Source organism: Papio anubis, chromosome 13, assembly GCF_008728515.1.
Source record: "Papio anubis isolate 15944 chromosome 13, Panubis1.0, whole genome shotgun sequence".
In the NCBI taxonomy this organism is placed as follows: domain Eukaryota; kingdom Metazoa; phylum Chordata; class Mammalia; order Primates; family Cercopithecidae; genus Papio; species Papio anubis.
This window is the reverse complement of record NC_044988.1, coordinates 55754159-55766367: the sequence shown is the minus strand read 5'-3', so window position 1 is coordinate 55766367 and position 12209 is coordinate 55754159. Positions and strand designations below refer to the sequence as shown.

Below are 12209 nucleotides of genomic sequence, written 5' to 3'. Positions count from 1 at the left end.
CAATCTCCACTCACTGTAACCTCTGCCTTCCAGATTCAAGCAGTTCTCCTGCCTCAGCCTCCCAAGTAGCTGGGATTACAGGTGTGTACCACTGTGCCCAACCATGTTTCTATGAATTTTCTTATTCTATTTACCTCATGTAATTGAAATGATATACTATTTGTCCTTCTATGTCTGACTTCTTTCATTTAGCATGATGTTTTAAAGATTTATTCATGTTGTAGCATGTATTTGAATTTTATTTATTTTTACAACTGAATAACATTTTACTGTATGTATGACCATACTTTTGTTATCCATTTTGTTCACTCAATAATGGATGGAGATTGTAGTTTTCTTTGCAGTAATAACTCTGTCTCTTTTTTGGTCTCAGGGTTATATTGACCTCATAGAATAAATTGGAAAGCATTCCCTCCTCTTTTATTTTTTGGTTTATAAGACAGCCTTCGCTTTCACTTCCTGCTTGTGCCGGGCCTCAAGGTCAGCCACTGGTGAAGGAATAGGACTTTCTCTATTCCCAGGACTTAAATAGGATACTTGTTAAACCCAGGATTATGTCAGGGCCTTTAAAAATCTCTAGGGTCATCTAGTTCTCCAAGACTTACTTTTAAATTCCTAGCCAAACTATTGTTTGCCAAGCTAAAACCATGGCTGTAGCTAGCTATGATATTGCCAGGATATTGCTATTGTTTCAGTAGCACCCTGGCGATAGGGCTTTTTTTTCCTCCGTACTCTGAACTCTGAGTCAAATCAAATATCCACAATACCCAAGGAATAGAGATTTTTCAGGGAACTGGTTTTTTGTTTAAATATTGATAGTGCTCTGGCAATAATGCTTTTAGTATGGTTCTAAAAAAGATATGTCTACTCTGTTGGCTGCCAGGCCGCCAGCCTTTCACAACCATGGTGCCACTAAGCTGGGAAGGGAAGGAAGGTAGGAATTACCTCACACTCAAATGTCACAGACCCCACTGTCTTACCAAGGTTCAGTAGTTTCTCTTAGACAATTTTCAGTTTGTTCTGTGGCTTTAGTTATTAGAATTCTGAAATGGTTGATTTTTAGTTTTGCCAATATTTTTATTGCTTTTGTGGGACAGTAAGTTCATGAAGGTTCTCACTCTACCATTCCAGAAGTCTGTGTCCTCTAGAATTCTGTACAGGTTAAAGAATAATGGCAAAACAAATAAAAAGGGAGGACATATGAGCCTCTGATGTGTTATTCATTTTCTTCCAGCTTTGTCTTTTTTTATCACTTGTCTTTTCTTCCCTACTCTCTCTAACCTCCCATGGCTTTATCTCTGTGATGATTTAGCATAATGAGAAGTCTTGGTGGCATTTGGGTACATGTAGGTTCAATTACCAGCTCTGTGACAATAAGCAAGATGTTTCCTTTGTTCAAGCCTAGTTTCCTCTTATAAATCAGTGATGACACCCATTCTCATACAGTCATAATGAAGATTAAATGAGAAAATATTTAATATGCTTAAAACAAACCTGCATAAACTAGGTATATAAATTAATATAATATTTAATATTTATTATATTCCCTTATTTCTTTCATATTTCATTCCTTTTTCCTTTTACTGACTCAATGACCCTTGGTATAAAAATAATAATTACGTAATGGTTTTAGGAAGGTAAATTTTATAGAAAAGAAAATGAATATCATGTCCTCCATTTGCTGTGTAATCCTAAGCAAATTAACCACTTTGAGCCTTAGTTTATTTTAAATGGAAATAATAATATATGCCTCTGGTATATTTGGGGCTGGCTGTGAGAATCAAATGAATTGATGTATATTCTCGGCTTTGTATAGGCATTGCACTATATACCCTATACCAATAGACAGTAGCCTTTTGTCTGTGAAGCAAGAGTGTCTGGTTCTTGGGTTGGATTCACAGAACTGTTTTTTTCCTCTTCTTTTTTTGAGACGGAATCTCTCTCTGTCATCCAGGCTGGAGTGCAGTGGCATGATCTCGGCTCACTGCAACCTCCACTTCCCAGGTTCAGGCGATTCTCCTGCCTCAGCCTACCGAGTAGCTGGGATTACAGGCACCCGCCACCACACTGGGCTAATTTTTGTATTTTTAGTAGAGAGGGGCTTCCACCATATTGGCCAGGCTAGTCTCGAACTCCTGGTCTCAAGTGATCCCACCTCGGCCTCCCAAAGTGCTAGGATTTCAGACGTGAGCCAACGCGCCCGGCCTATTTTTTTTTTTCTTCTTAAAAAACAAATACAAAATGTAAAATAAGTTGCTTTTCATTGGTGGCACCACTTTCCCCCACCCATTAAGTTGCATAAATATTTTGCCATATTCGTTATATTGCAAATGACATTTCTTGCTCATAGGCTTTTGACTTAATATTTCTTTTAATTATTCAATTTTTGACCTAGGCTAAAATAGAAAAAAAGGCCATATATGAAAGGTGTAGCAGTAGAAATATGTATGTGAACATAGCAGTAAATTCTCTTAAGAAGCTAAGAGATCAAAGTAATTTATTTTTTTCAATTAATCAAGTGATAAGATAAAACCTATCATTAGTACCTGACCCTGAGTACTTTTTCTCATTAGTAGGGCTGAGAGGTGACAACGTGCTAGCAGCCCTTGCTCCCTCTCGGCGCCTCCTCGGCCTTGGTGTCCGCTCTGGCCACTGCGCTGTGGGGGCCCCTCTCTGGGGTTGGCCAAAGCCGGAGCTGGCTCCCTCTGCTCGCAGGGAGGTGTGGAGGGAGAGGCGCGGGCGGGAGCCGGGACTGTGCGCGGCGCTCGCTGACTGGCCGGCGTGGGTTCCGGGTGGGCATGGGCTCGGTGGTCTCCACACTGGGTGCGGCCGGCACCTGCTGGGCTTGATTGGAGGCTGGGTCCTGTGCGTGGACTGACATTCCCTCTTCGCCCGGTCGTTGGCCACGATGGCTGGTCTCTGTTTCTTTCTCCTTTCCCCTCTTTTCCTCTTGGTTGTCTGGGACGAGCTGCCTCCGGGCTGGGTGCCACAGGGTCCCGCTGCGCGTGCCAGTGAGAGGTTAAGCTGGCTGGGCTTCTGGGACAGTGAGGATTTGGAGAACTTTTCTGTCTAGCTAAAGAATTGTAAATGCACCAATCAGCACTCTGTGTCTAACTGAAGGTTTGTAAACGCACCAATCAACACTCTGTGTCTAGCTAATCTGGTGGGGACTTGGATAACTTTTGTGTCTAGCTAAAGGATTTTAAACGCACCAATCAGCACTCTGTGTCTAGCTAAAGGATTGTAAAGGGACCAATCAGTACTCTGTCAAAATGGACCAATCAGCCCTCTGGAAAATGGACCTATCAGCAGGATGTGGGTGGGGCCAGATAAGGGAATAAAAACAGGCTGCAGGCGCCAGCAGTGGCAACTCACTGGGGTCACTTTCCACGTTTAAGTCTTGCTGCTGCTCACCCTGTGGATGCATTTATGAGCTGTAGCACTCACCACGAAGGTTTGCAGCTTTCCTCCTGAAGCCAGCAAGACCACAAACCCACCGAGAGGAACGAACAACCCTGGACTTGCCACCTTTATGAGCTATAACACTCACGGTGAAGGTCTGCAGCTTCACTCCTGAAGTCAGTGACACCAGGGACCCACCGGAAGGAACGAACAACTCCAGACGTGCCTCCTTTATGAGCTGTAACACTCACTGTGAAGGTCTGCAGCTTCACTCCCAAAGTCAGTGAGACCATGAATCCACCAGAAGGAAGAAACTCCACACACGACCGAACATCAGAAGGAACAAAGTCTAGACACACCATCTTTCAGAACTGTAACACTGACCACGAGGGTCCGTAGCTTCATTCTTGAAGTCAGTGAGACCAAGAACCCACCAATTCCAGACACAGGGCCATCTTTAGCTTTTACCGAGGAATTTATGTTTAAAATAGTCTCTTTACTGGAATGTGTAGGTGGTACTTTGGGTTGAAAATCAGCTAGATTTGAAGTTGGATGTATAAATATAACCTTACTGACAGAGGTTATCACTCAAATATTTAAACTTGTTTTCTGGTTATAAAAGTAACTCACTTCTATGTGGAATAGTATTTCTCAGCCTTGTTTTCATTATCATCCCCCTAAGAAATCTTTGCAGACATTATTTTTTCGATCACCTCCCTCTTCCCACTTTATGAAATTAAGTGCCATGGGATAAGATTTTATTAGGTAAGGTTGAGTTTTGAAGAACCACACACCATCATAGTATTTAAGATTTTTTTCATCGTTCAAGAGTCAATTTTGCTCCCTTGTGGGCAGTATCAGTTCCATCAAGAAAGCATGGCATGAATTCAAATGATATAGAAAAACATAGAGAAAAAAGCAGCCAAGACAACTCTTTCACATCTCTTATTTAGACCCTTCTATGTATTATTACAGTGATGTATACAGTTTAAAAATTTTTAATGAATATGATAATTTTGTATATACAGTATGTCTAGCTATTTTCACTGAGTAAGGTATCATAGAGGCCTTGTCAGTTAATCTAGAATCTGTTAACATCTAGATCTATATCATGCTTTTTTTTTTTTTTTTTTTTTTTGAGACGGAGTCTCGCTCTGCCGCCCAGGCTGGAGTGCAGTGGCCGGATCTCAGCTCACTGCAAGCTCCGCCTCCCGGGTTCACGCCATTCTCCTGCCTCAGCCTCCCGAGTAGTTGGGACTACAGGCGCCCGCCACCTAGCCCGGCTAGTTTTTTTTTTTGTATTTTTTAGTGGAGACGGGGTTTCACCGTGTTAGCCAGGATGGTCTCGATCTCCTGACCTCGTGATCCGCCCGTCTCGGCCTCCCAAAGTGCTGGGATTACAGGCTTGAGCCACCGCGCCCGGCCTATATCATGCTTTTTAATGGCTATGATATTCTATTATGTAGAATCTATACTACAGATATTCTTTTCTATGGAACTTATACTAAAGATACATAAGTTAGCCAGGCATAGTGGTGACCCAAACACATGTGGGTATTTAGATTGCTTACATTTTTTCCTACATGACTTTTTCATATATGATTTTTTTACTCTGACTTTTGTAGGTGATTATTTCATATAGAAAAAAAAATATTTTTCTGTCTATTCTGTGATAAATTTAAGTGTATCCTTTAACATTTTCTCCTACCTGATATGTATCTTAGCACAGATTCCTGTGCACAGAAGCAAGGGTCTGCATGTTTGAAATTGGTAAATGTTGCTAACTGCATCCAAAGAGTTCGCCCATTTATATTCCCCTTCGATAAAGTAGAAGTATATGTGGTTTTTCTCACACCTTGCCAAAGCTTATCATTTATCCTCTCTCAGAGTGCAATGGTGTAGAGCAAAAATGAAAATGAAGTTAGTCTTTTTTTCTTTTCTTTTCTCTCTTTCCTTTTTTTTTTTTTTTGAGAGACAGGGTCAGGCTCTGTTACCCAGGCTGGAGTGCAGGGGTTCAATCCTTCGCCTCCCAGAGTCAGGGGATCCTCCCACTTCGGCCTGTTGAGCAGCTGGGACTACAAGCATATTCCATCACACTCAGCTACTTTTTGTATTTTTTGTAGAAATGGGGTTATACCACATTGCCCAGGCTGGTCTTGAGTGCCTGAGCTCAAGTAGTCCTCCCACGTAGACCTGCCAAGTGTTGGGATTACAGGCATAAACCATCAACAACTGGCCTGAAGTTAGTCTTTTTTAAAAAATTTACTACTGGCAGAGTTAAAGTGGTTCTTTTTTTTTTTCTTTCTCTCTTCTGCATCCCTCTTCCATCTCCCCCATTTTTTTTATTGGTCTGTTCATCTGGAACAATCTTTGCCTATCACCTTTCTAATGTGCTGCAGATCCATTCCTGAGTTTATCACTTGTGCTTCAGCCTTATTTATGAAATATTATATAGATGTGATTCCGAAGTGTAATCAGTCTCTTTGATTTCTGGGTTTTGTCTGACTATTCCAGTCTCAAGAATATAAAAACAGTCTATGATTTTTGTGGCATTTCTTATGTATAGCACTTTAAATAGGGTTTTTTTGTTTGCTTGCTTGCTTGTTTTGAGACAGAGCCTCACTCTGTCACCCAGGCTGGAGTGCAGTGGTGTGATCTCAGCTCACTGCAGCTTACGCCTCCTGGATTCCTGCTTCAGGCTGTCAAGTAGCTGGGATTACAGGTGCCCACCACTATGCCCAACTAATTTTTTGTATCTTTAGTAGAGACGGGGTTTCACCATGTTGGCCAGGCTGGTCTCGGAACTCCTGACCTCAGGTGATCCGCCCGCCTTGGCCTCCCAAAGTGCTGGGATTATAGGCATGAGCCACCATGCGTGACCTCTTTGAATAGATTTAAATACATATGTTAATATATTCAGGGTCTGTTAGGTTAGTCTTTTCAGGTTAATCTAACTTTTCCCCCTTCTATTCATATTAAATATAGCACATAGAAATGGAATGTAGAGGTCTTAGTACCTATTTTAAATATTTCCCATGAAAATAGAAATGGTTTACAAGTTGTTACAGTTGTGTAAATTACAATATAAAACATATTGGCTCAAATTCAGACATACTCTGTTATACAAAATGTATTAATTTGAGCAAATATCAAGTCTTGACCTTTTTAATCATTCAGTAGATTTAACTTTTTTCCCAGCTTGGAATTCATTATGAAGATATTTGGACTCACATGTTGGATACTTGTTTTAAGATAAAAATAAATATTTTACCATGTTTATATCTTTTTAAATATGCTATGTGTTTTTATGGAACAGACAATAATAATTATTTTCAGAGAATTTCTTGTGTCTTTTAATTGTGCCTAGAAGCGGTAATGACAAGACAACTGAATTTAGAAAGCAGGAACAGAAAAATAGGCCAGGCACCATGGCTCACGTCTGTAATCCCATCCCTCTGGGAGGCGAAATCAGGTGGATCACAAGGTCAAGAGATAGAGACCATCCTGGCCAGCATGGTAAAACCCCGTCTCTGCTGAAAATACAAAAATCAGCTGGGCATGGTGGCACGCACCTGTAGTCCCAGCCACTTGTGAGGCTGAGGCAGGAGAATCACTTGAACCTGGGATGCAGGTTGCAGTGAGCTGAGATCATGCCACTGCACTCCAGCCTGGCAACAGAGCGAGACCCTGTCTCAAAAAAAAGTAGGAAGAGAAAAATGGTAAGCTTACTGTAATAATAGTAATAAGCCCTGTAATTGTTACCTTAAGGGGAAAGTAAGCTTGGTATAGTACAAATATTAAATTATTGTGTTTGCGAAGGGTCAACTGCATACTATGCATTTTTTGTATCCTTTTAAAAAATTAGTATAAATACACCATCGAATACTGTGCAGCCATAAAAAGGAGTGAGTTCATGTCCTTTACAGGGACATGGATGAAGCTGGAAGCCGTCATTGTCAGCAAACTAACACAGGAACAGAAAACCAAACACTGTGTATTCTGACTCATAAGTGGAAGTTGAACAATGAGAACACATGGACACAAGGGGAACATCACATGAGGGGGCCTGTTTGGCTGGGGAGCAAGGGGACGGAGAGCATTAGGATAAATCCCTAATGCATGAAGGGCTTGAAACCTAGATGACGGGTTGATAGGTGCAGCAACCCACCATGGCACATGTATACCTATGTAACCAACATGCACGTTATGCACATACATCCCAGAACTTCAAGTAAAATTTTAAAAAATAGTATAAATAAGGGAAAAGAAATTTAAGCCCTATTTGGATTGAATTCTCAACTATTTTTGTTTTTTGATTAACGTGTTAATTTTTCTTTTTTTTGGTTAACATATGTCCAGTCAGGAAGACCAGTGCTTCTCAAATGTCAAACTTTACATGTGTTTGAATTACCTGGGACTCTTGTTAAAATGCAGAATCTAGTTCAGTAGGTCTGGGAAGGACCTCAAACCCTTAATTTATAACAAGCTCCAAGGAGCAAGAAGCTACAGAAAAGGAGTTATTTGACTTTGTCTATATTTTGAATAAAACCAAATGGTAGTGCTTCTCCCCCAATAAAACCTTATTATATAAGAATGAAAACAAAATAGATGCCTTTTGAATCTCCTAATACTTCTCACAAAATAATTTTTCCTTTTGCCAAAGTATTTACCAAAGAGTATCTAGCAAATTCTGTTAGTTTTAAATAAGAAATTAGATAAAATTCTAAAAGAATCCATAAAAATGAGGGGCTCTTGGTCTGGGTTAATGATGTTGGAAATGGAACCTGGACTTTAACTCTTTTGCCATGAGAGACTTACCATGTTTTCCTTTATGGTCCTTGCTTATAAGCATTTGCAATATCCTTATCTGAATATTAAGAATAACAGCATGATTTGGAACCAGAAGGCCTGGGTTTGTGTGTCAGTTGTGCTGTGTAACCTTGGGCATGTGTCTATTTTTCTGAGCCTCATTTTCCTCATCTGCAAAAATGAAATCAATACAGTTGCCTTTCTAAGTTGATGTAAAGTTTAAACGGCGGTGCTATGCTTAATATACGCTCTTACTGATATGATTCTTCCCTTCTCTCACCCAAAGCATATGATGTCACATGGTATATGGAATAATGTTGGTTTTGTTGGTGGTGTTGGATGATGGATAAGAAGACCTAGAATTCTTTTAGGCCACTACCTTACTTAATCAGAACCCTAGCATTTCAGGTCCAAAACGGTTAGTAAACTCTAACCTTACCACAACATAAAGATAATGCTATCTAAATTTTATGGAATAGCTTTTCTTTTTTCCTTAGTGCTCACAGGAATTATTCTCTGTAGACATCTTAAAGACTACTTGCTAACTGAGGAACAGCTACACAAAAATAACTACCCTAGGCCACACCCCAACAAACCAGGAAGTATTCTTTTAAACCCAGGCATGAAAAAAACTTGCAAATGATGGTAAGTAGATGGGGCCCACAATTACCCTTTGTGCATGCTAAGACTGAAATCTAGGGGGCCTAGTGTTCTGATATATATATATATATTTTTTTATTTTAGTGGAAATGAGATTTTTTGGTCAGCATAATTATACCACTGATGAAAACATTCTTGCATTATATTTCATTTCCCTTTTCATTTCAATTATCTAAGTGCTTAATTTTATCTAAGTGATCTACTTTATTAAGTCCTCAAAACAACCATTTCAGGTCAATATTGTTATTCCCCTAATTACACACATGAGGAAACTGATGTTCAGAGAAGTCAAATAACTTGCCAGAGGTCACAGAAAATGAGTGGGAGCGCCAGGATTCGAAGGCAAGCTGCCCAGCTCCTGAGCTCCTACTCTTGGTCGCTATTCATTTACATATACAATGCCATGTTTTGAAAACTATAAATTCTCACTGTGAATTATTATACAAAGATTTATAATTAGTCTTATTTTGCATGTTCTCCAAATACTAGGCATAATTAATTAATATGTTCATCCCCACTGAGAGAGAATGCTAAACATCACAGCTGTCAAACTTTAGGTTGATGATCAGAGTATGAAATGCAGTTATACAAATATTCTACAGTGACTAGAAAATATTTGTCATCTTCTGCATCTTTAGGACTTCTCCTTTGGGATTATCTTCACTATTAACTTTTCTCTTTTTATTTTTTTTCAAATCCCTTCAATGGAAGGCAATACACTTAGCAGGTAAGAATATGGACTCTGAAGGGGGAGATCAGGCTTCCTAAAGGCTGTTTTCTCAGTGAAGTGTTATTCAAGGTCTAGATGCTGGATAAGTCATTTAACCCCTCCTACCCTCTGTTTTCTCATTCTGAATAATGAGGATAATGGTAACTACCCCATCAGGTTGTTGTAAGAATCTGTTAAAATAATGCATATAGAGTGCTTGACACAGAGCCTGCCTCATAATCTAATCTCATCACGGGTACTCAAATAAGAGTTGCTGTTATCACCATTATTATCACTATCAGAACCAGTCTGAGGTTTATTAATAAAACAAATATTCATGAATGGGTCTAGTGAAAAATGCAGATATACTCTTAATAACTTAGCAAATGTGCCGATTGTGGGAGACTCTTGAAGGGATAAAATCATAAGGAAGACGTGGCTTCTATTTCAGGGAGCTATTTTGTACCAGAGTAGGTGACTGATCAAGTTGGTTACAGGCAAGTTGCAACACTAAAACTATAATTGTCTGGCATTGGGGGGGGGGGGGGGGGGGGGGGGGGGGGGCGCCTGTTTAAGCAGCAGCAGCCCTGGGTCAATAGGCAGGCCACTTGCAAATTCTCCCTTGAGTGATCCTGTAACTGCTCCTGTTACTCTGTAATCACACTGGGTATGTGCTTCCCACAGGATCAAGCACGCAAAGGCAAGTCTCCACATTGGCTCATCTACCTTGTCTCTCCCATCTCGTCTGGAAGAATCCCACTTCATGTTTTGCTTCAGCATCTAAGAAGATCTGTTGTCGATGTGGAAAAATATATAGTGTGACTCCCTCAGGTTGACACAGCAGGGTAGAAGAATGTAACTACCACGTTGGCCAAGTGTTGAATCATAAAGGCAAGTATTTGGTAGTTCTGTTTGGTTTGACAAGCCACTGCCACAGTTGTTCAGAAACAAGTGGGATGAAGTATTAAGTTCAATATGTTTGTTCAGTACAGTTCAATGAAGAAAAAACTGTATCAACTCTTAAACCTTTATTACAGATACCTACTTCTGACCCCACTTGTCTTACTCTTGCAGTTCATTGGCTCAAGAAGCCTCAGGCTATGACAATTTTTCTGCCTTTTTTTTTTTTTTAAGACCTCAGGTCAATCAGCTGCCTCCTGACGTTGCCCTTTCCACATGCCAGCATTGCAGTAGTTTTTGTTTGTTTGCTAATTGCTTCAGTTCCTTGCAGGTGACCTTGCCTAATACTTTACTGAAAAAACAAAGCCTTTGGGAAATAATGCCCTGATCTTCCCTCCCAGTAGATTCACCAACATCTGCTCCTCTCTGGAGTCACGATGGAGGAAGCATCCCTGTTCCCGTCACAGTTCCTCTCCATGTGCTCTGCATCCTGTCCTCCTGCACCTACTCAGGGACTCACCAGACCCCCCTTCTCTATAAGATCAGCATGTTCTCAACATACCATTCTGGTATCTCCCATTTGTTTTAGCAAACTAAACCTCCATGGTCCCAGGTCTCTTGCTGCATAGCTACTGTCATTTCTCCACCTGGTGCATTCACTTCCTGCACAACTAAGGGTTGTCTATGCCAGCTGGCTTTACTCCCTCCACTTACCACTGAAGCTCACATCAGTGACCTCGAGGCTGCTGGATCTGAGTCACTTTACTTATCTTTTCAGTACTGTCCTACCTTACAGTATTCTCCTCTCTCTGCTTCTGTAACAACACCCACTTCTGCCTTTCTTCCTCCCTTTCTAGCTACTTCCTTTCAACTTCCTCTGCTGAATATTCTTCCTCACCGGCCTCTAGTGGCAGAAATTCTTAGAGCTTGCTTCTGGGAGCCTTGTCTCCTCACCTACCCCTTCTCCCTAGATGAACTCATTCTTTCCCATGGCTTTCAACAGCTTCTCACTGCTATTATCCCCTAAATGTGTATCTCTAAAGAAACATTTCCCCTGGACTCCCAGCTTTGCTGAATATCCATCTGCCTGCTTATGTGGGTTTCCCTCGGGCACTGCAGCATCACCTGCATGAAGATGAGCTTGTGATCCTCTCTGCTACCTGGGGTCATCTCCAGCATCCCAAATTCCCTATAGTCCACTTAGGTGTATTTGTTCCCCTGCTTAACCAAAAAACCTGGTGTCATCCTCACTGCCTCCTTTTTACACACACTTTCATCTGTACAGTGTGCGAGTCCCACTGTTCTATGTCAAAAGCATATCCCAAAACTGCTGTTTCTCTGATCTGGCCCCTGCCCCCTCTTCCACCCTTTCCCTTGCTGTCTTTATACCACACTTTCTCCCACCTTTCTGGAGCCTTCTTGCCTGCCGCATCCTCAGCTTTTCACATGAGTAGTTCCTTCTTAATCTGGAGGTCTCTGCTTAATTGTCACATCCTCAAGGACTTTTCCTGACTGTCCTTTCTAAATAGGGCGTCCCTCTTCTGCAGCACCCTGTCTCTTTCTTCCATAGCACTTAACTATATTTTGTAATGAGTTAGTAATCTGTCCACCATCTTCAAAAAATGATAAGCTTCTGGAGGGACTGTCCAACATTTTTTCTCCCCATTTCCCCCCAACACTTAGCATAGTTTCTGACACACCAGCCATCAATAAACATTTGGATGGGTGA

General features: G+C 40.9%; 1 long non-coding RNA gene across 1 annotated transcript; it reads left to right on the top strand.

Moving 5' to 3' along the window:
• The first annotated feature begins 7384 nt into the window (after window positions 1–7384).
• Window positions 7385–10471, top strand: LOC110741402. The gene is made up of 3 exons (XR_002517545.1): window positions 7385–8856; window positions 9583–9598; window positions 10265–10471. It is a non-coding gene; the product is annotated as an uncharacterized LOC110741402 (long non-coding RNA).
• The last annotated feature ends 1738 nt before the right edge of the window (window positions 10472–12209 follow it).